A 26,087-nucleotide genomic window follows, 5' to 3' on the forward strand; every position below is an offset into this window, starting at 1 on the left:
GTACACTCCAGCAACCCCACCCTCTAGTGGTAGCCTGAGAGCTGTTCTTTGCAGTTGCTGGAGGTTTACCCTATTGCTTGTTTTGTGGTTGGAAAGGAATTTTTCTTCCCATTTCCAAATTGGCAGAGGCCTAGGGAGTTCTTCACCTTCCTCAGAGCATCCTGGAGGCACAGTTAAGTTAAACAGGAATAGGCTTTAATAATGAGTGATAGCACTTCGTAAGAATGTTAATTCATTTGAACTCACAGACGGTTTCCAGTGCAGTTAAAAGGAACAGTTCCTGGGATTTTACTGATGAACCTTGTTCTCAAGGAACAGGGAATAACCTAGTGGCCTTTGCAGACCAACGTCCCCACGTTTAGTATCCATTGCCCCCCTCACAGGGGTAGGGTGGATAGTAGGACTCAGAAAGGAGAGCCGAGTCCCAGTGGTAGGCTGAGGAGAGGCTACCCCAAATTAAGGGTTATATGGTAGAAACCTTGTAACCCCTGCACTGGAGCCACTTACCTGATTAGTGAGAGTATGGGTGACAAGGTGGGCAGACCCTCTCCCCTGTGTTAATTTTAATAAAGTTGTGGCGTGCCACTTAAACCTCATCCCTTGTTTGTCTGTTATACCAATAAAATAAAAACCAGCAGGATCTTATTAAAGGGGAAAAGGCAAAATGCCACATTTATTGTGAATACAGAAAGAATCATAGTAAGCAGTTAGTTATAGCTATAACATTCCATTCAATTTCATATTTATTCACACATTCATTCATACACACACACACACAGGTTCTGCAAGGTTGTTATCATACTTACCAGCCTTAGAGTTGCTCATGCCAAGCCACTGGCCAGGTGGCCTGGACATGAGGAGAGATAAGAGAACCATAACAGGAAACATTCTGGCAGAATGAGTGAAATTTGAAAGTGAGCCTATTCCCCCCACCAACTCTGTTCTCTGTAATTTGGTTGCATTGGTCGTTGCAATAAGGTTTGTTCCATGTTTACTTCAGCTCCTGTAGATGAGATAGCTTTATATACTGTATATAAATGTAATTGATGTTGACTCCATTAAAAGGCCTCTCCTAATATGTAATTATGCATTGTTTGTGTGGTTAGGAATGTGCTTAAAATGAGAAGTATAGTGTGTGTGATGGGGAATGATTATTAATGGGGAGAGAAGGAAGGAAAGAAAATAACTTGATCACCTCTTTCCCTCTCAATATTTTATTTATAAAATAGTTTTAGCATGTCTAAAACTTCATTAAAGTTCTCAGACAGGCAAGCTCTTTGTACACCATGTGACTTTAGGTGCAATTGTGCAACACATCCATTCACTGTGAGGCCTGTGTGTTTATCCAGAATATGTATGCCCTGGCTAGCTTCAAAAATAAATGTTTACAACAAATAGCAGAAACATAAAAGGAAGCTAATAGGCAAACACTTTGAATGATGTAAAATCATTCAAAATTGGATAAGCCACGTGATTCAATACCACTCATCACTTGTAATGTTGTTCCAGTGTATAAGGACAGTTCTGCTTCCCCCTTTATCCTCCCAGAGAACGTAGCTTTTTCAGAAGCATTATTAAGTGGCTGGAAGACATGTCTCCACATTGTTCAGTAAAACTGTTGTGGTTTCTACACCCAAACATTAACAGATAATAGACTCAAGGTTCTGGTGTTGTACCATTTGGCCTTCAAGACCAGCAGTACTCCAGCCTCTGATTCCTCCAGTAGAGCCGGATGCCTACGGAGGGGTGTGTGCATGTGTTTGTGTGTTTCGGGGGGGCTGCCTGGATACCTGTGTAGGTGCTGGGGGGGGGCACCTCACCTGAACAATGAGTCCCAGGGATTTTGTGGGTCTTTCCAGTTCCCCAGCTGGTGGGAGTGGATGTCAGGGCCCCCCTTGACATGTATATGGAGAATACTTTAAAGGTGTGTGTTGCGTATTCTGATATCAGGAAAAGCTATTGCAGTTGAAACAGACTCCCTATTATTGCTAAAACAAAAGGTACTGTGTATCACACTCGTAACTGGTGAGTGCTCCGTATCCAGAAGTTATTAGGATATGGTAAAGTGAGCCTGTGCCAGAACTTCATTCCAAATGAGGAATTTTCCCTAATGGACATGGCTGTCAGCAAAGGTGACAAGAAGTTAGCCAACAAGACTAGGACATCTGGTCTAGCAAGCGTCTAATGATCAAAAACAACTCATTCTGTCAGCAGGGAATTAAGGTGAAAGTGAAATAGTGACATAATTCAGCCTCAGCTGTGAATTTATTCCTGAAATCAACTCCTGGACAGTAAATTACAGGATCCTTCAACTCTTATGTGGAACTATTTGGTGTAGTTTTACAGTTTACCGGGGGCGAGGGGAGGAGAAGGGTGGAGCTTATCTGATAAAATTCCACTAGTGCTTTGCTATGTCTTGAGTCTGGCACAATTCTTCAAGTGTGCTTCAATTGAAATACCTACTTGAACATCAGAAAGAGCTAGTGAAATACCCATCGGATCCTCAGGCTGAATGAAATACCCAGCTGATCTTGATTACAGCCCTAACTTTGATCCTGATATAGCTATTCAAACTGATCTTTGTTTGGACAAGAATTTCCGATCCGGCTATGTTCTGCCTTGAACTTTATGAACTAAGTGGGTAGAGAGACTTAAATTCAGTTTCACTGAAATTAGTGAATCCAGTGTCCCTTGTACTGTTTTGAAGGCCCAGGCTGTGATACAACACTCAGATGCTGAGGCAGGAGTGCTAATAATCTGCTGAAAACCTCTGAGATTGTCTTTAAAGATATTTACTAAAATCATGTCGTTCAGTCTTCATTCAGTATGGTTGGAAAGTGACACAAACGTAATTGAAAAGTAGTTTGACAGTTAACCTTCTCTGCAAGTAAAAGGATGCAGTAGCTGGAAGGCAGCCATATTTCACAGCATGTTAATTTGGTCATTTTGTTTTAGGTTGCACAATGAAGGCAGCAGAGAAATCCCAAAATGCTAACATGAATCTGTTGTGACTTATAAGATAGAGGCTGTATGTGTGTGTATTTTTTGGGTACCAGACAATATGTCCAGCTGCATGGGTATAACTGGTAAGAAACAGCTATAACTAGGAGTGATTTAGTAGAGAGACACACCAAGGTAAAACCAGACTTTACCAGTGATTTTTCTTAGCATCTAAAAAAGCTGGATCACAGCTGACAGAAGAATTAGAATGTGGAGAAATGCTTATTATGTTCAGATAAAGAGCTAGGAAGACTTTGCAATAGTGTCATCTAGTGACTTCCAGTAGTGTTATGTAGTCTATTGCTTGTTGTGGCAGTACCATAAACTGTAGATTGGAGTGAAGTATGTAAACAGTAAATCAGTTGTCAGTTACGTAGAAGAGTAATTTGCTTGAAAGCACCACTTTTAGAATCTTAAAATATGAGCTTAAATAACAATTTTGAAAATGTATCCTGTTTTAGACACACTCCTCCGTTCATGTGATGATTATTATTTTTTGTTTTTGCTTTTCAGTTTACTTTAGTCTCTTTGCTATAAAACATGAATCATTTGGGCAAACATATCAGTGTAAAAAAGTTGAAAGAATCCTGGGATGATGTTGCACTCCATATGCTTTATGGAAATATGCTTATATGATGTAACTGGAATATGCTTTATGCAAAAGGTCTCTTGTAAGGTATCATTACAAAGCTTATAATCTACTGAGTGTTCATCCTATTTGTATGCATGTATCATTCTTGTATCTCAAGCTAGAAATATGAAATATAACTCTGAGGTCCTCTTGTAATTCTGCAAAGTGCGGGCCATTAATGGTGGTTGAGAATATTGATGGCTCCCATTGACTAGGACAATTAGTTGTAGGTGGCTCTGTTTACTTGCAAACCTTCCTGGGTATGTGTGGGCCAGCCCAGGAAGAATGGAGGCTGGGGTCTCACAGGACATGTGATCATGTCACCTGATACTGAAGTCCATCTTAAATCTGGCACTCTTCCATTTTTAGAAGGCGGGTTGGGGACCCAGAGAGACAAAAGATTCCTGTCTTGTGCCAAAGCTATAAAAAGGGGTAGAGCAGGAGAGAGGGGGCTGCCAGTCATGAGAGAACCCCTAGTTTCTACTTAAGATGTCTGCTAACAAGGACTGTACCAGGGGAAAGGATTGGGCCCAGACAAGAAAGGAGTCTAGTCTGTGAAAGAAGCTTATTCAAACATCTGTGAGGGTTAGATTTTACCTGTAAACAGTTTCTTAATGTATTAAGCTTAGATTTGTGTGTTTTTGCTTTATTTTGCTTGGTGACTGACTTTGTTCTGTCATTACTTGAAACCACTTAAATCCTACTTTTTATATTTAATAAAATCACTTTGGTTTATTAACGAACCCAGAGTAAGTTTATTAATGAACCCGGGGTAGCAAACAGCTGTGCATATATTTCTATCCATGTTATAGAGGGCGGATAATTTGAGTTTACCCTGTATAAACTTTATTCAGAGTAAAACGGATTTATTTGGGGTTTGGATCCCATTGGGAACTGGGCGTCTGGGTGCTGGAGATAGGAAACTTGCTGAGCAGTTTTTAGTTAAAGGTCTGCAGCTTTGGGGGCGTGGACCAGACCTGGGTCTGTGTTGCAGCAGGCTAGCGTGTCTGGCTCAACAAGGCAGGGTTCTGGAAGCCCAAGCTGGGAGGGAAAATGGACTCAGAGGTAATCTCAGCACGTCAGGTGACAGTCCCAAGGGGGTCTGTGTGACCAAACCCGTCACACCTGGTTCATGGCTCTTTTTTTTTTTTTGTGACTCTTTTTCTGCATCACTGCTCTTAAAACCCACCATACTGAGATCGTATATATTAATATACTGTTTACAAATTAACGTTTTGAGAGTCAAAGGATCCATTCCCAAAAGCAGAGAGTCCCTGTGACTTTGTTATCTGCATACTGTAGGACACCCCACCTTTACACTTTTGTGGGCTCAAGGTGTAACCTGATTGATTTAGGCTCCTTCATCCTTTCCCTACCATGGGATCTCTCTCCTGCCATCCATTTCCACCCTGTGACAAACAGAGGCTAGGGACACCATTCCTTACCCATCCTGGCTAATAGCCATTAATGGACTTAACCTCCATGAATTTATCCAGTTCTCTTTTAAACCCTGTTATAGTCCTAGCCTTCACAACCTCCTCAGGCAAGGAGTTCCACAGGTTGACTGTGTGCTGAGTGAAGAAGAACTTCCTTATACTTATTTTAAACCTGCTATCCATTAATTTCATTTGGTGGCTCCAGTTCTTATATTATGGGAACAAGTAAATAACTTTTCCTTATTCACTTTCTCCACACCACTCATGATTTTATATACCTCTATCATATCTCCTCTTAGTCTCCTCTTTTTCAAGCTGGAAAGGCACCCACCTTTACCCATCCTGGGCTCAGGGTGTACTCTTCTGCAGTTTGCAGGATCTTTTACCAGTGAAAGAGCCTTGCATAGTAATGTCCTTAACCTCTAGGTATTAACAGTTACCAAAACAGAATGCACACACTAAGCATACAGTGCTCACAATTCCCCAAAAGGCAGATGAACTTTTCCTGATGGTCAGTCAGGATCTGGTCATCTGGGGACTTCAGCTTCTGCATGGTGAGATTGGCAGGGTGTTGAGGTCTGGCAGTTCTGATCTTACGGCTGTGTCCTGGATTTGGTTCCAAAGACCTTCCTTTTGGATCCCAGTTTATTTATATGGTGAAACTTGAGTCCTGCTTAGCTGTACCTTAACCAATCATTTTAAACTAAAGTACTACGACACTGTAATTTTAATCAATCTTAGCCCATTTTGAAACAATTCTTTAATCATATCCCCACCTTAATTGATTTAAATTTTGTAAAACTGTTTCTGTCTGTTGCATAATTAATCAAAGAACCAGAAAGGAACCATACAGATAAACAATAGAGAAGTTAGGGACTGTAAAGGTAAAACAATAAAATAGATTTCACACCCACAACTGTTAAGTGATTCCTTGACAGACAGAATGCTATTAAACAAAGTTTTCTTTAAACGTCTTAAGAGACTCCTTGATTATCTAGTGATGGTGCATACTGTTGGGAGGGGAACCTTAACAGCCCCATGTGACATTGTTTTGATATCGTTTAGATGGGACGTGAGGACGTGACTTTCTGCTTCTTGGATCATGGCTGCTGCTCTCCTCCTATGGCTGCAAAAAAAGGCCTCAGACCTTACAACGTCCCTGATTTTCTTTAAATAAAAAAGAGCTGAACCCAGATCCCCCGCCAGACACAAATCTCCAGTGCACACATTCACACTTGCTTTTTGCCCTTAGTTCCCCACTTGAACCAACCTTTTGAGATTGACCTAGTCTATGTAGACTGAGACTTCCAAACTAAAACACACCAGTATCTACCTTTCAGGAATAGGTGCTGACTTGGTGAAATCACAGCAGGAAGTTGTACATTGTGTGTGTGTGTGTGTGGTGCGGGGGGGGGGGGAATAAAAATCCTGCTAACCCAGGAGTGATGGGTGTATCAGGCCCTTTGAGGTCCCCAGCTGGAGGCCTCGTGGCCCTTCCCTACTCCGCCCTAGAAAAGGATCAGTAAAGGTGGATTGTCCAGGCCTGCCTAGAAAAATGGCAGTGATGCAGCCACTCAGATTTCGGCAGGCTCAGTTAAAAGGAGCTGCAGGGCTCCTGAGAAATACAGTTGCTGTCTGGGACCAGAAGGGTAATACAGAGTGGAAGGCTGTGAAACTCTCCAGGCAAGGAGGCCTGAAGACACCCTGCTCAAATAGAGAACCCACGAAAAGGAAGGGGCTAGGTGGGAAATAGCCCAGAGAAGAATAGCAGCAGCAGCAACAGTTGTAGGAAGCAGCATGTGACCACTATTTATAGAGTCCCTAGGTTGGGACCTGCAGTAGTGGCCAGGCCCAGGTCCCCCCATCAGTCACTTGCAGTGTGGTGTAAGTCCTGAGAAGTGGATAAGTCTTGTTTAGAGGCTCAAGTAAAGGGCAAGACTTAGAGTATCCAGGGAGGAAGCCCTGGGGGCACTGCTCTTAGAGTTTGCCAACCCTCCAGGAAAACAACAAGGAGTCCAGTGGCACCGTTAAAGACTAACAGATTTATTTGGGCATAGGCTTTTGTGGGTAAAAAAACCCACTTCTTCAGATGCATTGAGTCCCTCCAGGATTGTCCTGAAGTCTTCAGGAATTAAAGATAGATCTTTAATTAAAGATTGTCATTTGATGAAACCTCCAGGAATACATCCAACTAAAATTGGCAGCCCTAACTGCTCTATATCAGGGCAGACATGGACTTAAACAAGTCCAGAAGGGGCTGAGGGCTGAGCCCAGAGACAAGGCTAAAGACAATACTGAGGGCCCAGGGACAAGCCCTGTTGGACCTTTTTAGCCCAGAAAGATTCTGTTTGTTCAGTCACGCATTTGACTGACACATAGCTGGATGACTGAGTCACTGAAGACCTGCCAATTTTAATTGCTTAAAACCAGACCCCACCCTGCTCTCCCTCTTCCCTTGAGGCTCTGCCCCCCCATCACTTACTGCTCTCCCTTCTCCCCCTACCTTGTTGCTCGATCCTCTTCCCCCATCTCCTAGCTGGACTTCCTCTGCTTTGGGGCTGGGACAGGAGCTGCAGCTTGACACGAAGCCTGCCTGCCTATGAGGTGCAGGTAGCCCCAACTGAGCAGGAGCTCATGCAAGTTGATGACCCAGCACCTCTTCTCCACCCAGATAACCAGACTTCTGATGTCTGGTCAGAACATCTAAAAGGACACTGCCAGGTCCCCTTTTTGACTGGATTTTCTAGTCAAAAACTGGACACCTGGCAACCCTACGCCTGATGAGGGCAACAACCGATAGGGGGCAACATGAGCAGAGGAAGTGGAGGTTCACACCCAACTGACAGGAGGCACTCCCAGGAGGTGAATGGGCCCAGTCATACCAGTCCACAGGGAAACTAGACAGTGTCTTGTACTGTAATTGTTCTGTTGTATTTGCGCTACTATTGAGCTCTTAATTCTCGGGAAGCCAGCTGTCTTGTGTTTAGAAAAGAAAGTCCTTTTCCCTCACCCCACTGTGCAAACTCCAGATATCTTCAGTAAGCAACCTGATTGAGCTACTTTGTGCAAACTCTCTTCTTCTTCTTTTTTTTTTCCCCAGTTGTGCGGCAACTTTAAAAAAACCTTCTTTTGGAGGGGTGAAAGAAGTTTAAAATGGGATTGGGATAAGGTTCTGTTTGTGTTAGTCAGGCACAAGTGTTAGCAGGAGTAGGGGATCTTGCAGATAACTTTTTACTAGAAACTGCTTTGGTGGCATTAATGTGTTCATTTCTTTCATCTGTTCAGTGGCATATCCTGGACTGCCTGGCCCTTTACAGTAGGTAGAAAACTACCTATTATGTGTACAGGCATCCACATTTCTACATCAAAAGGTTTTCAATTTCCCAAATTGATCCTGTCCCTAGGGAAAATAAAGTCTGAGGGTGAATTAGTATGTACCCCCTTCTTGCATGTCCAGTGAGTAACTTTAAAGGGCTTGGAGGCTACCAGAAGATTCCAGTATTAGCTATTTAATAGTGGAGAGGCCAAGGACTTTGCTGTGAGTTTATTCTTTACACTCATTTCCCATCTATGCCTCACCTAGAAGGGTTTAGATTAGTCAGTGCCGAAAGGAGGAGGTGGTGTTCACCCTGTCATTCAAAGCCTTAGCCACTGGAGGGAGTGAGACTAACATAAGAGCTGAATCATTTGCCACTGTTGGGTTGAAAACGACCAGTTCTGCATACATTCATAATTTAACGAAATAAATAATCCTCATTCTTCAGTTAAGATAACATAAGTTTGACAGCTATTGCTTTTTTCTCTTTTTTTTTTTTGTAGGTTAATTCTCTAAGACCAGAAGTGGGGAAAGTACATTGTTCCAGTGTCTTGTTCTTTGTCCACTGCATTTAACTCCTGGAGTTTCACCTTCCATACCAGGTACTGCTCTTTCTGACATAGCAACACCTTGTGTGATGCCTCTTGGTCAATACAGAGGAGTTTCCCCTCCACCACTTTATGGAATACAGTGGGTGGGCACAACCGGGGATTGGTGGGGGTCAAAGCAAGGCATACTTCCCAGCTCTTGGCAATCCAGTTTCACGAGGGCAACCTGCTGCCAATCCACCTGACCTGAACATAAGAATAACACATCTTTGTTGCCTTTGGATAGATTGTAATGGGGTGTGTGTGTATGTGTGTGTGTGAGACCCTATAGATGCCATATGTGTTTGAAGAGGTATGGTTCTATTGCTGGCACCAAGTTCAGGCCTAATAGCATGCAGAGCCACACGCTGCATCAAGCAATCACTGACACATTTTCAAAAAAGAGTTTGTTTATGGAAATATTTGTTCACATTTCATTGCTAATAACACTTCATTCTATTTTACACTTGCAGTCTTTAAAGTTAATGTACTTGAACTGATGACTAGAAAATCATATTAACCCTGGCAGGAGTACAGTGCCTTGAATTTAAGCTTTACAATTCCAGCTGGAAAGGGATGTAAAAATATTTTGATAGGTGTATTTTATTTTCAACCTGCTTGTGAGTTAAAATTTTTAATTTTGAAAAATACCCAAGGCTTACAATTGAAGCACTCGGTAGTTTTTGTTCCATTTTCTTCTGCAAGTGCTTTTATTTTAATTGTTTAGTTGTACTTAAATTTTTAAGACTTTTTAAAAGTTTGGAAGATGAGATTTGTTTTGTGACACTGATCTAAATAGTGAAATATATACGGTTATAATTTTAAAAACAGGAGCAATGAAAGTTCAGATTGAGTAGACTTTCTTTCCTTTAGTGGGCTTGTGTAATTCAGTTAAATTACACATGAATGCATGTTTCATAAGTGACAAATCCAACTGAAATCTTGATTATAGGAGAACCCTCCTCTGGGTTTCTATAAGAACTATGTAAGTACAATACTTGCATGTACTCTGCCTTCAGTTCTGTAGCAATGTTGGTTAAGACTGGTATTTTGTCTTTGAAGTGCTAACGGAATTCACACTGCAAGGGAATTAAATGTAAAGCTCTTATATGACCAATGAGTCATTCAGTTTTAGTATTTGTCCACATCTTGTTTGTGGGTTTTTTTCCTAAATTTGCACTGTAAGTAGCATGATCACCTCTTACCATGTTTTGAAAGTTGATTTTTGTCTCTTTTACTATATGTAGCTCTGCACTGTCACCTTGTGCATTTAGACTGAGTTAACTACTCAAACTGACTTGGGGATGATAAGATTAACTTAAAAAGAAAGTAGTAAGGGAAATCATTATGGCACAAGTAACAACATATTACATGGTCAAACTTGAAAGCACATTGCTTAATATCTCTTTACTGCAATGAAGGGTGGAGATGTCTTGTGCTGTCAAGCTGTGAATTGGAGTATAGTTCTATTGTATTTTCACTATTATAACTGTCTAAAATATTTTGTTTGACCCCTTTGAATATATTCCATCAATTCAGCTAGACTTGAATTTTATTGCAATTATTCAGAGCCTTCTGGCTGGGCAAAATACTTAGTGTCGTAAGAGATTTCTGTTCTGAAACATGTACCTTTTAATTTGTTTTTTGTTTTTTTAGATTAATGCCTGCAAGCTTCATAAGCAAACAGAAAAACGAATAAGTGAATCTTACTTTCTCTATTGCCTGTTGTATAGACCATCTCTTGTGCACTGACCAAGTCAGTGGCACTAAACCTGCAGAGACTGTGTGTATATTAAAAAAGGAATAATATGTGCCTGAAAACTGTGGAAAAACCTGGTGTTTTCCTGATTCTTTGAAATGTGTTGGTCTCTAATTGCACTAGACAACCCTCCTCCACCCTCCCAGTCCTCTGTTCCTTTTGTTGCTTTTTAAGGATCAGATGCTGCCTTCTCTAGTTCTCAGCTACTTTCTCTAACTGCTACTGTCCCAGGGTATGCAGCAGTGGAAGAGAGACTGTGTGCAAGTAGTCTGCACAGTGCCCACCTCTTCAGTCATACTTGTCTCAGTGTTTCTCGTGCTATATTACCCATAGGCTGTGAAACAGACTCCACTGGAACTTCCAGTTGGTTGTCTTAAGTGAATTGTACCACAGGCAACACTACTGAAAACTGATAAGCTGCCAAAGCTAGTTAGGTGGTGGGAAGACACTTGCATCTGAATGACTCTCCTGTGATGAAGTATCAAAGCTCCCCTTGTAACTCAGCCCTGCAATTATTTAAATGTGACAAATATACAGATGAAACTCAGCCCTGATGTTTGGATAGTAACTGTGTGCGCCATGGGCACCCTTGGAAGACTCTCTGACTCTCACAGATGGTATTGTAGAGATGGAATGACAGTAACTGTAGGGCTGACAAGTGCTTTTATTTAAATTATTCAACTTTCCTATGTATCCAAGGATGGAGCCCTTAGGGCCTACATGCTCCTGAATTCAATTCTTTTAAAAGTTTTTAAATATAAATCACAATACTCTAGCTAGCCCCAGTCTCTTGTTTCCAGAAACCACAACACACGTGAAAGAACGAGCAGTTGCTGTATTACTGTTGTCTACTGTGCATCCAAGAAGAGTCAGTAATACTGTATTACAAATAGTATTTGACTCAAGTAAATGAAGAATGTGGATAATACATGAAATAATTGAGCTGTAGGCTGTTCCACTTTGAGATTTTTTTTGAAAGATGGTCACTGATCCTTTTCAAACTGGAGAGTTCAAAGTCCTGGTCTCATCAAGCTAAAGATTCTCCAGTGCAGTATTCTTGTATTCTGAATTTGAAAAACAATCATGTGTATTAAACCTACAAAACAAGCCCCACTGACTTACAACAAAATCCTCAAATACAGCTTTAATACAGTTAGCGACCATCCTTCCAAATTCTTTGAAAGTGGCCCCTGGAAATCCTTTAATCGGATGTCTCTACTTGGAAGCTTTTTTGAGTCCGGTGTGACATTTTCTTTTCAAAATAAGCAGGGATTCAGGTCTTGTCCAGCAGGGTTCAGAAGCCATTTGTACACTAAGAAATATGGCAAAAATCTGCTCAGTCCCAGGGTCATTGGCAGCTGACTGCCACCTGAGATCAGTTAGGTGCAGCTTGTTCAGATGATTAGCTTTGAGGGAGGGGTTACAAATTAAATAGTTCAATGCAGGGTCCCAAATGATAACTTGTAAGGTTTCTTGCATCCTCGGTTTGACTCCTTTTTTTTCCCTCTTCAGTCCTAGACTTATTGATATATTTGTAGAAGATGATGCTAGGTGCTGGAGCAGTGTGTTCCCTGGCTGGAGATGGATTGTGTAGTGATAGATGTGTAAACAGCGACGAATGAGGACAAACACAGAGATGAGGTTTAAGTGGCACGCCACAACTTTATTAAAATTAACACAGGGGGGAGGGTCTGCCCACCTTGTCACCCATACTCTTACCAATCAGGTAAATGGCTCCAGTGCAGGGGTTACAAGGTTTCTACATATAACCCTTAATTTGGGGTAGCCTCTCCTCAGTCTACCACTGGGACTCGGCTCTCCTTTCTGACTCCTACTATCCACCCTACCCCTGTGAGGGGGCAATGGATACTAAAAGTGGGGATGTTGGTCTGCACAGGCCACAAGGTTATTCCCTGTCTCTTGGGCACAAGGTCCATCAGTAAAATCCCAGGAACTGTTCCTTTTAACTGCACTGGAAACCGTCTGTGAGTTCAAATGAATTAACGTTCTTACGAAGTGCTATCACTCATTATTAAAGCCTATTCCTGTTTAACTTAACTGTGCCTCCAGGATGCTCTGAGGAAGGTGAAGAACTTCCTAGGCCTCTGCCAATTTGGAAATGGGAAGAAAAATTCCTTTCCAACCGCAAAACAAGCAATCGGGTAGACCTCCAGCAACAGCAAAGAACAGCTCTCAGGCTACCACTACAGGGTGGGGAGGGTGGGGTTGCTGGAATCTACAGAGCAAAAAGAAGCTACACATGGCCTGGGCTGTGGTTTAAATTAGTGAAAAAGGAGGGTGAGGGACCAATCAGCTCCCTTCCTCCCCAAGATAGCCAATAGGTGGCTAGAAACTTTGAAGGGGAGGGGCACCTTTGCTTTCCCTCAGCATGTGTTCTACCCAGTTCACCTGTGGCAGGGCCAACCGCAATTGGGACAATAAAGTTTCCCATCCATTGAGGTGGGTGGGTGGCAGTCTCTCTGCACAGGAGGGAACAGCGTACAGACTGGGCTCTGTCTGAGCACTGGTATAAGGTCCTTGGCAGTTCTGGGTCTTGTAGCATTGCTCTTGAATGGATCTGAGGCAGCTAAAATGACTTTCCAGCCTAGACTCCTGATTACCTCAGATGTATAATTTGGGGGGGAGGGGGGATTTCTAGATGAGCAGTTACCTCTAGCCTACTTCTTGATTTACTTCTTTGTGTGCAGAGACTAATAAAAATCTCTTTTCAAGGAGATCAGGTTCTAAGCCCAGATCTTGTTCTTTGTCTTACTGCAAATAAGTTAAAGAAGTGCTAGCCCTTATTAACTGGAAAAGATTGGTGTCAAGGTTTACAAATTTACTTGTAATCAAAGAACTTGATGCTTGAAGGGATTTGGAGTGCTCCAAAACTGCTTCACATGCTCTGGGTAAATAAATCTAGGGTTTAATCTTAGATAGTCCCAACAGGTCTGGCATGTGTTGCATGCCAAGTTGCAGTGGGGGAGGTTTAGGTTGGATATTAGGAAAAACTTTTTCACTAAGAGGATGGTGAAACACTGGAATGCGTTGCCTAGGGAGGTGGTGGAATCTCCTTCCTTAGAGGTTTTTAAGGTCAGGCTTGACAAAGCCCTGGCTGGGATGATTTAACTGGGAATTGGTCCTGCTTTGAGCAGGGGGTTGGACTAGATGACCTTCAGGGGTCCCTTCCAACCCTGATATTCTATGATTCTATGTACAACATTAGAGACCTGGCTGGATAATAACTTGGTTTCATTTGATGTATTAACTGGTCTCTCTTGGTTTTTCTTCAGAGTGCCAGTTGTAATGTAACAGAGGTGCAGTGGCTATTCATTTCTAGAACCAGTGCCGGGTGTAGAACGTTTCCCCTGGAATGATTTCCAGACTAGGAGTCTCGAGGCTTGTGTATTTTAAGCGTTTGGGTCTTCTACATGCAAAGCATCAGCAAGTTTTAGGTTTTTCTTGAAGAATATGCAGACACTGTGCATGCCAGGGAAGCTTCTAGAAGAATTTGGTTAGAGTCCTCCTTGGTGACTTCAATGCCTGGAAAGTGAGGGGAACTTGGATTCATTTATTCTGATACACTGCCTGCTGATGGCTTTACTGCACGTTAGTGAAGTCGCAGATTAGAAAGGGCCATATGCTGGAGTGATATCATGGGATTTAATCACCAGGGTAGATTCTCACCCTGTGAGAAGAGCAAATCATCATGGTCTGCTCTCCAGCATTAGGGTCTTACTTCCAGCCCCAGGATCAGACCTGTAATGTTGACTGTTAGCAAAACAGCTCCTTCAGCCTATGAATGGAGGGTCATACTGAGGATTTTTGACTACTGCACATCATCCACTGGGGTTGTTGATAGACATGAAGAAACTTACAACACAGGCATCGTGCCTTTTGCACCTCAGTGCTGGGCCTTTGTGGTTCTGTCTTTGTTACTCAGAGCACTGAGGCTGGGCTCAACTTTCGGCGACTTTTGAACCTTAATGGCTCAACAAATTTAACTGCTGAATGGCACTTTTGCTAGAGAAGATTTGCAAGCCTCCCTGCTAATACAAAAATGGTAAAACAGTCTGTATTTGAGTAACTTGCTTAGTATTTTCTGCTACAGAACTAAATGAGTCTGATAAACTTTATGGTGTCAAGTATCGGGGGTAGTCATATTAGTTTGTATCCACAAAAACAACGAGGAGTCCGGTGGCACCTTAAAGACTAACGTTTATTTGGGCATAAGCTTTCGTGGGTAAAAAACCCACTTCAGCTGCATGGAGTGAAAATTACAGAAACAGGCATAAATATACTGGCTCATGAAGAGAAGGCTGTTTTATATTGTACCCAACTGCAACACATCAATGAATCTAACCCCAGGTCTACACTACGGGGACTATGCCAGCATAGCTATGGCGCCATAGCTATACCAGCATAACCCCGTAGCATAGACACAGTCTACACCAATGGAAGGGGTTTTTCCATTGCTGTAGGAACACCGCCTCCCTGAGCAACAGTAACTAGGTCAACTGAAGCATTCTTCCATCAAACGACTAACGTCTACACTGGGGGGTTAGGTCAGCATAGCTATGCCACTAATGGGTGTGAATTTTCACATCCCCAAGCGACATAGCTCTAGCCACCTAAAATTTTAAGTGCGAGCCTTAGTGCAGTTCATAAGGGCTGTACCAGAATACTAGCATAATCCAGTTTTGTCTGCCAACCAAACACATGGGAAATGTGGAAAAGACCACTCTGCAATAGGGTATCCAGACAGGAAGTTAAGATGTTAGTGAAGATCAATATATGTTGAGCAGGACACACATGTTATAAAAAATCATTTAGCTTGCTATTGGGATTTTTTATTTTGCAGGGCTGACAGCTTCTTTAAGAAACAGTCTATTATCCCCTTTCACTGTTTACTCTTTTTCATCCAGACTGTCAGTGGCAATTGGATATTGTGTGAAATAAAATCAGTTTCTCTTGATTTCCCCCTCCCCCACTGAGAACAAGGTTTTGTGTTTAATGCTTTTTCCTGTATTCCTTTATGCAGTTAATAGGGACATAGTCAGATGCTGAGGTCTCAGTCTCCGTACTGTAGAGATTGCTGGCTGGCTTCAGAATTTTAGAGGTATTCTTGGGGATGTGGAATAATTAGTTAGTAAAGGAATCTGGAGACTTGGATTCTATATTTGATTTGTCACTGATTCATTGGAAGAGGAAGATGTGAAATGACATACTGTGTGAGAAATTCTGATCCACTCTACACAATTTTGTAATTTCTTTCTAAGCATTTTTATTTATAGTTGGAAACACAAAAATGTTATGCAAAATTTAAAAGCAAAATATTTTTTGAGGGGTGGGGGCAGATATTATTTAAAAAAAAATGTTCCCTTCTGCTATGGACTTAAGAGCTGAGCTCTTGTGAGCAGCTTGCAGAGAAGAGGGCATGGGAGACTGCCTTGTGTTTATCTTAACCAGTGGAGTATTTTGCAAACAAACTCCTTGTAATTTTGCAGCAGTCAAATGGATGCTCAGTGGCCACCCAGGCTTTAGGTTCTATGCTGTAAACAAAAACAGCCTTTTGCTGACTCATTAAAAAGGTGCAGCCTGGATTAGGCCTCTACCCCCAGGCCAGGCTTTTAGGTTTTAAGACAGGGACATCCTTCCTCCCCTGTCCTAGCTTCACCCAGAACTGCCCTGTTGGAGGAACAACACGCCTTTTTTACTGTGTCTGTTGGTCTCTGTTTAGCTTCTGTTCGCTCCCAGCCCTGCTAGCTGCTGGAGGACTAATTCTTGTTGTTCTGCCTGCAGCTGATCCTGGGTGGCCTCCCTAGGCAGCTCCTGAATGTCTAAACTTGCTGCGCTTTTTTCCCCAAAAGAACACCTTTGGGTGGGGTGCACCAAAGTGGTGGTGCCTCCTGCAGGGGGCAGCAAATGCCTGGTACATCCTGTCACAGATGTATCTTACACCTAAACTTCAAGTTCTTCCATACAATCATAATTTAAGTAGCCTACAAAGAGCAAAACTAGGACTATATATCCAAATGTTAGTAGAATGACAAAGTTCCAGTTCCATTTAATTTTCTCCCAGTCATAAAGAAATTCATTAAGGGTAGTTTTCTTTTAAAAATCTGCTTAAATCCAGGAAACCTACAGAGAACTTCACTGGATAGTAAGCTCGTTACTTGGCATTTGCTTTTACAGACTAGCCACGTTTTCTTGCCAGAGTTAAATACTGTTGTCAGGTCTCTTCCACTTTTAAGTCTAAAAATATTCTGTGGGAGAGTCAGTAATTGGAGCAATTCTTTGAAGACATTTTAAAAGTGTCTTCAATAGGGGACAAGTTAAAATTACATGGTGGGTGATTTTTCTTGATTCACTGAAGACAGCTTTTGACTGTCCCCTGGGTTGAGATGATGTAGAAATGAGTTTGTAGCAGTAATCTCGTGAGTGATCATTCACTGCAAGTAACCATTTGAGTGCTTGGGAGTGGGTAGCTTTTTTTTTTTTTTTTTTTTTTAGTGCTGTCATTGGTGAAAGGGGAAAGAGTGGCCACTATCCCTGTGTCTCAAACTCTTCCAGTCTCCAGCTGTTGTGCAGCCAAAGATTCAGTTGCTTTCCTTCTATCCAGGTTCTAACTAGAGACCCAGGATCTTTCACCTCTGCTTCTATGGCTACATCTAGACTGCACCGCACTTGCAGCAGTGTGTAGGCTGTGTAGCTACCTGCCTCGGTAAAAACAGGCTGCATCCATACTGTGGTGTGGAGCTCCATGTGTCGGTGAAAGGCTTTGCCACTGGGGAGCCTGACAGCGCCTGTCCCTGCTGCTGGAGTCAGTGACTGTGGCAGGGAAAACAGCGGTGTAGATTGGAGAGGCACAGCTTCAGCTGTAGAGAGTTGTGTAGGGTCTATACTGGGGCTGGGCAAACTACAGCCTGGGGGCCACATCTGGCCCTCCAGACATTTTAATCTGGCCCTCGGGCTACCGCTGGGAAGTGGGGTCTGGGGCTTGCCCTGCTCCAGCGCTCCAGCCAGGGAGTGGAGTCAAGGTCTTGCCCCACTGTGCATGGTTCCTGGAAGCAGTGGCATGTCCCCCCTCTGGCTCCTATGCGTAGGGGCAGGCAGGGGGCTCTGCATGCTGCCCCCCCAAGCACTGCCCCCGCAGCTCCCACTGGCTGGGAACTTCAGCTTGCCCCCCCTAAGCACTGCCCCCGCAGCTCCCACTGGCTGGGAACTTCAGCTTGCCCCCCCTAAGCACTGCCCCCGCAGCTCCCATTGGCTGGGAACTGCAGCTAATGGGAGCTGCAGGGGCGGCGCCTGTGGACAGGGCAGTGCGCAGAGCCGCCTGGCCGCACCTCCGCGTAGGAGCTGGAGCAGGGACATGCCACTGTTTCTGGAAGCTGCTTGAGGTAAGCGCTACCTGGAGTCTACCCCCCTGGTCCCCTCCCATGCCTCTGCCCCAGCCCTAATCCTCCTCACGCCCTCAGTCCCAGCCCAGAGCACCCTCCTGTACCCCCAACCCCTCATCCCGAGAGTCTGCACCTCCAGCCAGAGCCCTCTTGCCCTCCCGCACCCCAACCCCCAATTTTGTGAGCATTCATGGCCCGCCATACAATTTCCATACCCACATGTGGCCCTCAGGCCAAAAAGTTTGCCCATCCCTGGTCTATACTCAGGTACATACCCTCAGAGTTCAGGTGTGTCTTTACTCACATGAGCAGTGCCTCCTCATCTACACTGCAATTCATATTCATGCTGTGGGGGCGTGCAGTGTAGGTATGCTACTTGTTACCAACAGGAGTGTTCAGTGTAGATGTACCTTATGATACCATGACAGTAAGAAGTCCTGTTTCTCCACAAACCTTTTATTCTCATTATCTCCTCCTCCCAAGGCTGGAACATGGCACAATGTTTTGTGAAGCATTGTTTGCCTGCCATATCTCTCTTCCAAACCTCTGTTGTAAACAATAACATCTTATGTAAGTGCCATTGTTCACCAAGTCACTACTTCCCTACACTCAAAGCTATAATAAGTTAGATTCTTTTGCTTCCTGCACATGTGTATATGGAATAGGGATAGTGCAGGAATGCAGAAAATTTAAGCCAGACATTTTAATCAACCTGCACTGAATATCCTGACTCAATAAATCATGGCAGCCGAACGCCATGCCGTACATGCAGTAAAAGTCTACACAGAAGCAGGGTCACAAATAACCACTTCGTAGACTAAGCTGAAATTGAAAAATAGCTACATGATGGACTGTGTGCTCCTGATACTTAGCTATTGCGCCACCCATTCTACCCAGGTGTAAGGAAATTGAAGCTGGTCTAACACACATCAAGGAGCTGTGAGAGGCTGGGGTCTACTTCTACATCAGTGGTTCTCAACCTTTCCAGATTACTGTACCCCTTGCAGGAGTCTCATTTGTCTTGCATACCCCAAGTTTCACCTCACTTAACGACCTTCTTGCTTTTGTATTTTTTGTTTTGATTTTTGTATCACAGCTTGCTATACCAATAAAATAAAAAACCTGCAGGATCTTATTAAAGGGGAAAAGGCAAAATGCCACATTTATTGTGAATACAGAAAGAATCATAGTAAGCAGTTAGTTATAGCTATAACATTCCATTCAATTTCATATTTATTCACACATTCATTCATACACACACACAGAGGTTCTGCAAGGTTGTTATCAAGTTACCAGCCTTAGAGTTGCTCATGCCAAGCCACTGGCCAGGTGGCCTGGACATGAGGAGGGAGCAGGGCCTTGTCAGATGCTCATCTGATGCTCCTGGAAGTTGATTTGCAGAATCAGACCCCAAAGTTCTCACTTTCTAGAGTCCATTTTTATAGGAATTTCTTCCTATGTCAGTCTATGGGAATTGCTTCATCATGCTGTTGCTGAATCAGTGAGCAGATGGCACATTCCTGATGGCTCCATGCTGCCAGATGTTATCTTGTTCTTTGGTCTCCCATTCTTGAGGCTGTTGGGTGGATTCCAGTCTGCCCTCCGGGGGTCCTCTAGTTATTTCCACTTGATGCCTTCTTCAGCTGATGGACACTGGATTCTTAGGCCGGCACCTCCCTGATCATTCAGTTATTATCCACACCAAGCATCCATCCACATACATCCTCTATCTCTATTTTAATCACAATTGTTAACAAAGCAAGATGAATACAACAAAAGGGCGGGGAGTCTCTGGGTGCTGTTTCTGTTGTTACAGAGTATTGCTTTGAGTCTCTCTCTGTCAGTAGTTGTTACAAAGAATTGCTTTGAGAACAGACACTGTCTTAGAAAGTACTAACACAATTAGCAGCTTGCAAGTTTCACACACAGAGGAGAGAAACAGTACCAAAAACCAAGAGACCTCTTAACTAGTAATACCCTGGAATTTAAACTATAGGGAATCAAACTCATTTGTGATTTTAATACAGAACTTCTTTAATATGATCCAACAAGCTCACTATTATGGAAACATTGCTACTTTCTCATTTTTACCATAAAATAAACCAATTGGAATATAAATATTGTACATTTCAGTGTATAGTGCAGTATAAACACGCCATTGTATGAAATTTTAGTTTGTAGTGACTTAGCTAGTGCTTTTTATGTAGCTTGTTGTAAAACTAGGCAAATATCTAGATGAGTTGATGTACCCCTTGGAAGACTTATGTGCTCCCTCAGGGGTACACAGACCTCTGGCTCAGAACTACTGTTCTAAATGACACGTATTTTATTTGCTTCTGCATGTAAGGTATACCAGCTTTGATTCCCTTACACATGGGTGGCAGGTATAAATAAGTCTGTGTCTCACTGAATAGTAAAGGGGGTCTAACTTATACATTCTATACCTCACTTCTGATTTTGGCCGCTTGCTTCTTTCTCTTTCCTTCCATCAAGCACAGGGAATAAGCAATTCCCTGCACTGCAGTTCTCTCAAGTAGCTGTGGGAGTAACCAGCATCCTCCACACCAAGGATGAGTGTATGTCATATCACTGACACACTCTTCCAGCGGTGACTCAGCTTTCCAGTGAGCGTGGCAACAAATCACTTCACAGTAGCCTGGCTAGGTATGTTTACTCTCTTACAGTTTTAATAGGCCCTCTCCCAATGGCTTCACTACCAGGAACGGGGCTTCCCTACAGTAGGACAGACCTTGTTGTCCTTCCACTGCAGCATGTTTCCTGAAGTATGACCTTCTTTCGTCCCTCACTAGCCTCTTTAGGTTTCAGAGTAGCAGCCGTGTTAGTCTGTATTTGCAAAAAGAAAAGAAGTACTTGTGGCACCTTAGAGTTAGTCTCTAAGGTGCCACAGGTACTCCTTTTCTTTTCACCTTAAGTGATCACTTTCGTTACAGTGTGTATGGTAACACCCATTGTTTCATGTTCTCTATGTATATAAATCTCCCCACTGTATTTTCCACTGAATGCATCTGATGAAGTGAGCTGTAGCTCACGAAAGCTTATGCTCAAATAAATTTGTTAGTCTGTAAGGTGCCACAAGTACTCCTTTTCTTTTAGCCTCTTTAGGCACACTTTCCTGGCCCCACTGAGCTAAGCAGGGCTTCTCTATAACAAGCTAGGGGGAGCCCCTGGGCCTCTATAGCCTAGCTGGGAGAGTAGGAGCATTGCTAGAGACAGGTCATTAATATGCCTATAGCTTTTCAGTGTAGCTCACAAACACACTGTTTTTATTACGGTATGAAATGAGATGTTATTAAAAAGTGCCAAATGGAGATGAATAGCTGAGTTCATGCCATCTGATTCATTGCATGGGATTCACTGAGAAGGAAGAACTGTGTGTGGTGTGGTATGTGTTTGGTTTTTTTTTTGTTTTTCCCCCCTCCACCCTGTGTGATCCCTTCCTATAGGACCCATTGTCCTAGGTTTCTCTGTCCTTTGCAGACCCATGTTCTCCCATAGGTTAGATGTGAAGAGGACATACTTGGTTTAGAGTTTCATCTGAAACATTTCCTGTTGCCCACAGTGGACTCCAGCAAACTTTGGCTACTCAGCTTCTGGGCTGCTAAGGACCCAACTCCAGCAGTTAAAATGCTCTGCATCAATAACTAGATTCAGAAGCAGGGCCCTTTGAACAGCCTTGTCACATTCCCCCAGCTTCATGAGGTGTATTAACAAGTAGGTGTTTGATGTAGCAACCCATTCCCACGCTCTTCTGGTGAGGTCCAAATGGAATGTGTGGGGTTTGTTTTGTTTTGTTTCGCTGACACCAGTACTTGTGTTAGTTTCCCAGAGTTCGATGGCTTTTCCTGTGAGTAGCCGAGTACTAGGATGAATGTGCTTTTCCATACGTTTCTCCTGGGTAATGCTCACTGAGTCACACAGATATAAGCAAAACTTGTGTACCTGAGAATAGACATTACATGGTTTAACATAACAAGCAGATGCATGAAAGAGAGACAGTCAGAGGCACTGAGTACAAACTCAGCACTAAAATGCACAGCTTAGTCCCTGCCCGGGTAAAGTCAGTCAAAGAGTGTTTTCTTCCAGATTACACAGAAGTGAGGTTGAAATGAGTATCCTCCTGTTTATGCAAATCACAGACAGTATGGGGTAGTGGTTAGAGCATTGGGCTGGACGTGTAATGCGTTCTAGTCCCAACTATACCTTTGACTTGTTGTTTGACACTGAGCAAGTCAATTAGGATATGTCTGCAATGGAGCTAGTCAGTATAATTCCCAGTTTGAGGAGACATACCTGTGCTAACTCTGATGCTAATGCACTGAAAATAGAAATGTGGTGCAAATGGTTGGAGGGGCTAGTCACCCCGAATATGAACCTACGGTCTTGGATGGGCTTATACTCAGGGCTGCTAGCCACTGATGCCACTGTGGCTACATTTCTATGTTTAGCATGCTAGTTTGATCACAGCTAGTGCATGTATGTCTCCTAGAGCTGGAAATTCTACCTTCTAGCTCCTGTGTAGACATACCCTTGACATGCCTCCTTTCATAACATGGGGCTAATGACTACCTCACTTAGTTAAGTAGTTAGATCATTGCATAAATAGTTCTGTGCTTATGTCAAGTCTTAATGAACGCTAGCAAAGAACACATGCCTAGCGTGCTTTGCTATGACCCTGTTCCCCTGAGGGGCAAATGTTTTCAACATGGCTTGGAAGAGGCAGGAGAGGGAGAACCACATCTGACAGCCATCGACAAAACCTGCTAATTTCCTTACTGTAGACATCTTAAAAATTAACCTTCTTCTACCAGCTCACTGTTCGCTAGAGTCATCAAATACAATTCCGTTACTTGACAAATGGACACTTAAAGGAGGTCTCTTCTAGGGTCTTTTGCACCGAGGGAACTCTTTAGAAGTTAGGTTATCTTGCCAGCTCCACTCAAGAGTCTGCTCTGAGCTGCAGGCAGGCTCACCAACCTCCTGTGGCTGGAAAAACTACCTCTTAATTCCCGAACATGCTCCCATTCTAGAATTCATAGCCTTAAATTGAAGCAATCCTGGTGTATTATGTTGCTTTGGAGTCCAGTGTTTTTAACAATCCGCATAATCGATTCAGAAATGCTCAGTCTGGGCACTCCGTGTCCACAACTGACAGCAGCTTATCAGACACAGGCACCTCATTTACTTGTTAGCCCTCAAGATAGATTGTTTTTTGCTGCTAAGGCTTGCGAGGGCATATTTGGAATATTACATACAGATGGGCTCAACAAAGGAAGAGATGAGGGCAATGGGACTTACTTGAGGGGATTAGTTTGGTCTGTCTGAGGAGGAGACTGACAAAACACAACCATGTTCCACCTTGAGAGGGAGGGGCAAGGGACCAAGAGCAAAACTACTCCCAGTGTGTATATATAGTAAGTACCTAAATACTTGTGAGAGATACCATGGGAGAGAGCAGCTTGGACTTCAGAGGCCGATTCCATTGTGTCTCTCTTGCAGTCCTGATAAGTTTATACTAAATGTAACAGTAGAACTAGGTAATATTAGTGACTTTAAGGCAAGAATTAATGTCTATTTGGAGCCGGGAAAGATGCCTATTGGCTTCAATGGGCACTGAATCAGGCCTTTAATGTGTTGCCCTAAAAAGCATGTAAGAAGCCAAGGGATGGACTGGAATGGACCTATGGTTAAATCTCTGTCCCCAGCTGCTTTGGCAACTCGTCATATGACCACAAACTTTAAGGGTTTGGCTTTCATAACTGCATGGCTAATTCGCAAACACACATTGTGTGGACATGCAAGCTGGAATAGGAAGCTCAAATGTGCTGTCTGATTGCTTGTGCACTTAAGAAAATCAAGCCCTAAAGGTTCCATAGCTATGGGCAATAGTGTGGAGTAGGGGGCTGCTTGATATATATAAAAGGGCCGAATGGCCTGTTGCTGATGCCTGATCCACTGCTTCTCAGGAGCACCCTGTCTCTTTTGGCCTTTGTTTATAGTGTCCATTGGTACTTGTGCTGGTTTAAGAACATTGCAGCTGTTCTTGACTGAGGAGCAAAGATATGTTTGCTGATATGTTTCATAGGGAGCTCTCAAATGGAAGGATGCATTGTTATTTAAGAGGAGTTTCTTGCCTGTCTCTTTGGAATTATGTGGTTCTCTTCATTGTTGAAACAGCGAGTGAGAGCACTGTAATTCCAGAACAGCAGAGGAGGACTGTACAGGGAAGACCCACCATATGAATTTGAGAGCAAACTTATTTTTGTGGCAGTTAAGAGGAGAAATTATTTAAAAATCTTAATAAACACAGGCTCTCTTCCTGCTGCAAGGCCCTGATTCAGCAAAGCATTTAAGCACAGGAGTAAATCCCACAGATGTAAGAAAATATTTACTCAAAACCAGGAAAATAAAGGTTTCAAGCCCCTTTTGAATTTAAATGGTATGTGTGTGTAAATGTGTTGCTGAATCAGGGCTGTTCTGCCAAAATGGAAAGAGAGGAAAGGTGGTAAATTTGCTGTGGCATGAGTAGGAATCTGGGGAAGAATCTGAAGATACAGCCATGGAAAGGTACATGTTTAACAATTACTGCACGGGTTGCTGGCAGGCGCGCACACACACTTAAATTGGACTGTCAAAATAATCCTCATGTATGTACTCATTGTCTGTAAACGTCTAGACTATCAAGATTTTATTTTTGATGTGTTGTAGTTGTCTTGGTCCCTGGATATTAGAGACAAGGTAGGGAAGGTAATACGTTTTATTGGACCAACTTCTGTTGGTGAAAGAGACAAGCTTTTGAGCTGTCACAGAGCTTTTTGTCACATGACCTAAATGAAGTATGGGAAATGTAGTCCAGCCAGGGAGCCTTGCACATAGGAAGGAATGGGGCATCATGGTCCAGAACTACAACTCCAATAAGGCAATGTGTCACTATGGGAAAATGCATTTTAATGTTGAAGTGATTTGAAACCAAGAATTTTGGATCAGTTTGATTACCAAAACTTAAAGGTTTAGTTTCAGTTCAAGTTGAATGTTTCACTTCGATGAAAAATATTGAAACAAAATAGTTGGGCATTTCTGAAAAGAATTTTTGGGGATTTCTGTGCCTCGACATGAAACAAGAAAGTTACACGAGTGAACTGGTAGAAGTCACTTAAGCACTTGGATTCAGAGACTGAAGTGATAATCTCACTTTTAACAGCAGTAGCTTCTTCTGCCGGTGTAGAAAGAATATTTTCTTCCTTTGGACAAATTCATTCCAAATTTGAGAGATTGTTTGGGACCTGAAAAAGCAGGAAAGCTTGTTTTTTCTTTTCCAGATGATGAACAAACAGGAAAATGAAGGTGAAGACGACTGAGTTAGCTGCAGAAGCCAATATTTTAAGTTTCTCATGTTGACGTGGCTGACCTAGTTGATTTTAATTATTTTAATATTTCATTTAAGTGTGAAACTATTTTAACAAACAAACCTGATTTTAAAAACTTGAATGTTTAACTAAATTCAAAAATGAATATGCTTGTTTTGTTAAAATATGTTTGCTGTTGAAGAAAAAAATCCAGAATTCGTAACGTTTTTGTTTTAGTTAAATAAAACAATTTAAATGTCTGTCTGGTGATGTTCTCCTCCTAATACAGCCTGGCAAGAAAATCTTCCAAATATTAATGATTAACCCGTTGAATTGGAGATAGGTCACCTTCCAATGACTTCATAAATATCTGCTTCAATTACCTTTGGTAAAGGAAATAACCAAACAGGCAGTCATTCATTTTCTGATATAGCTGTAAAACTAATCTGAAAAGTTTTTTCAAAATAAATCACTTAAAAAACTTATAGTGTGTACCTTCTAAAAATGAAACCTACGTCTATCTCTGAGTTGTGAAGAATATATTTTAAGGTTCTAGCAACCAACAAGAATGCACTTTTATGTAGAAATCCATTA

At 42.6% G+C, this 26,087-nt stretch overlaps 1 long non-coding RNA gene across 8 annotated transcripts in view; it reads left to right on the forward strand.

The window, feature by feature from the left end:
• LOC140914428 (uncharacterized) overlaps positions 1-26,087 on the forward strand; it is a 110,777-nt gene that overhangs the window by 40,578 nt on the left and 44,112 nt on the right. For all 8 annotated transcript variants that reach the window (XR_013636045.1, XR_012159851.2, XR_013636044.1 and 5 more), the window contains one exon: positions 8,887-8,985. This is a non-coding gene — a long non-coding RNA (uncharacterized LOC140914428). The remainder of the gene's footprint in view (positions 1-8,886; positions 8,986-26,087) is intronic.

The sequence above is a fragment of the Lepidochelys kempii genome, chromosome 7 (genome assembly GCF_965140285.1).
Source record: "Lepidochelys kempii isolate rLepKem1 chromosome 7, rLepKem1.hap1, whole genome shotgun sequence".
Lineage (NCBI taxonomy): Eukaryota > Metazoa > Chordata > Testudines > Cheloniidae > Lepidochelys > Lepidochelys kempii.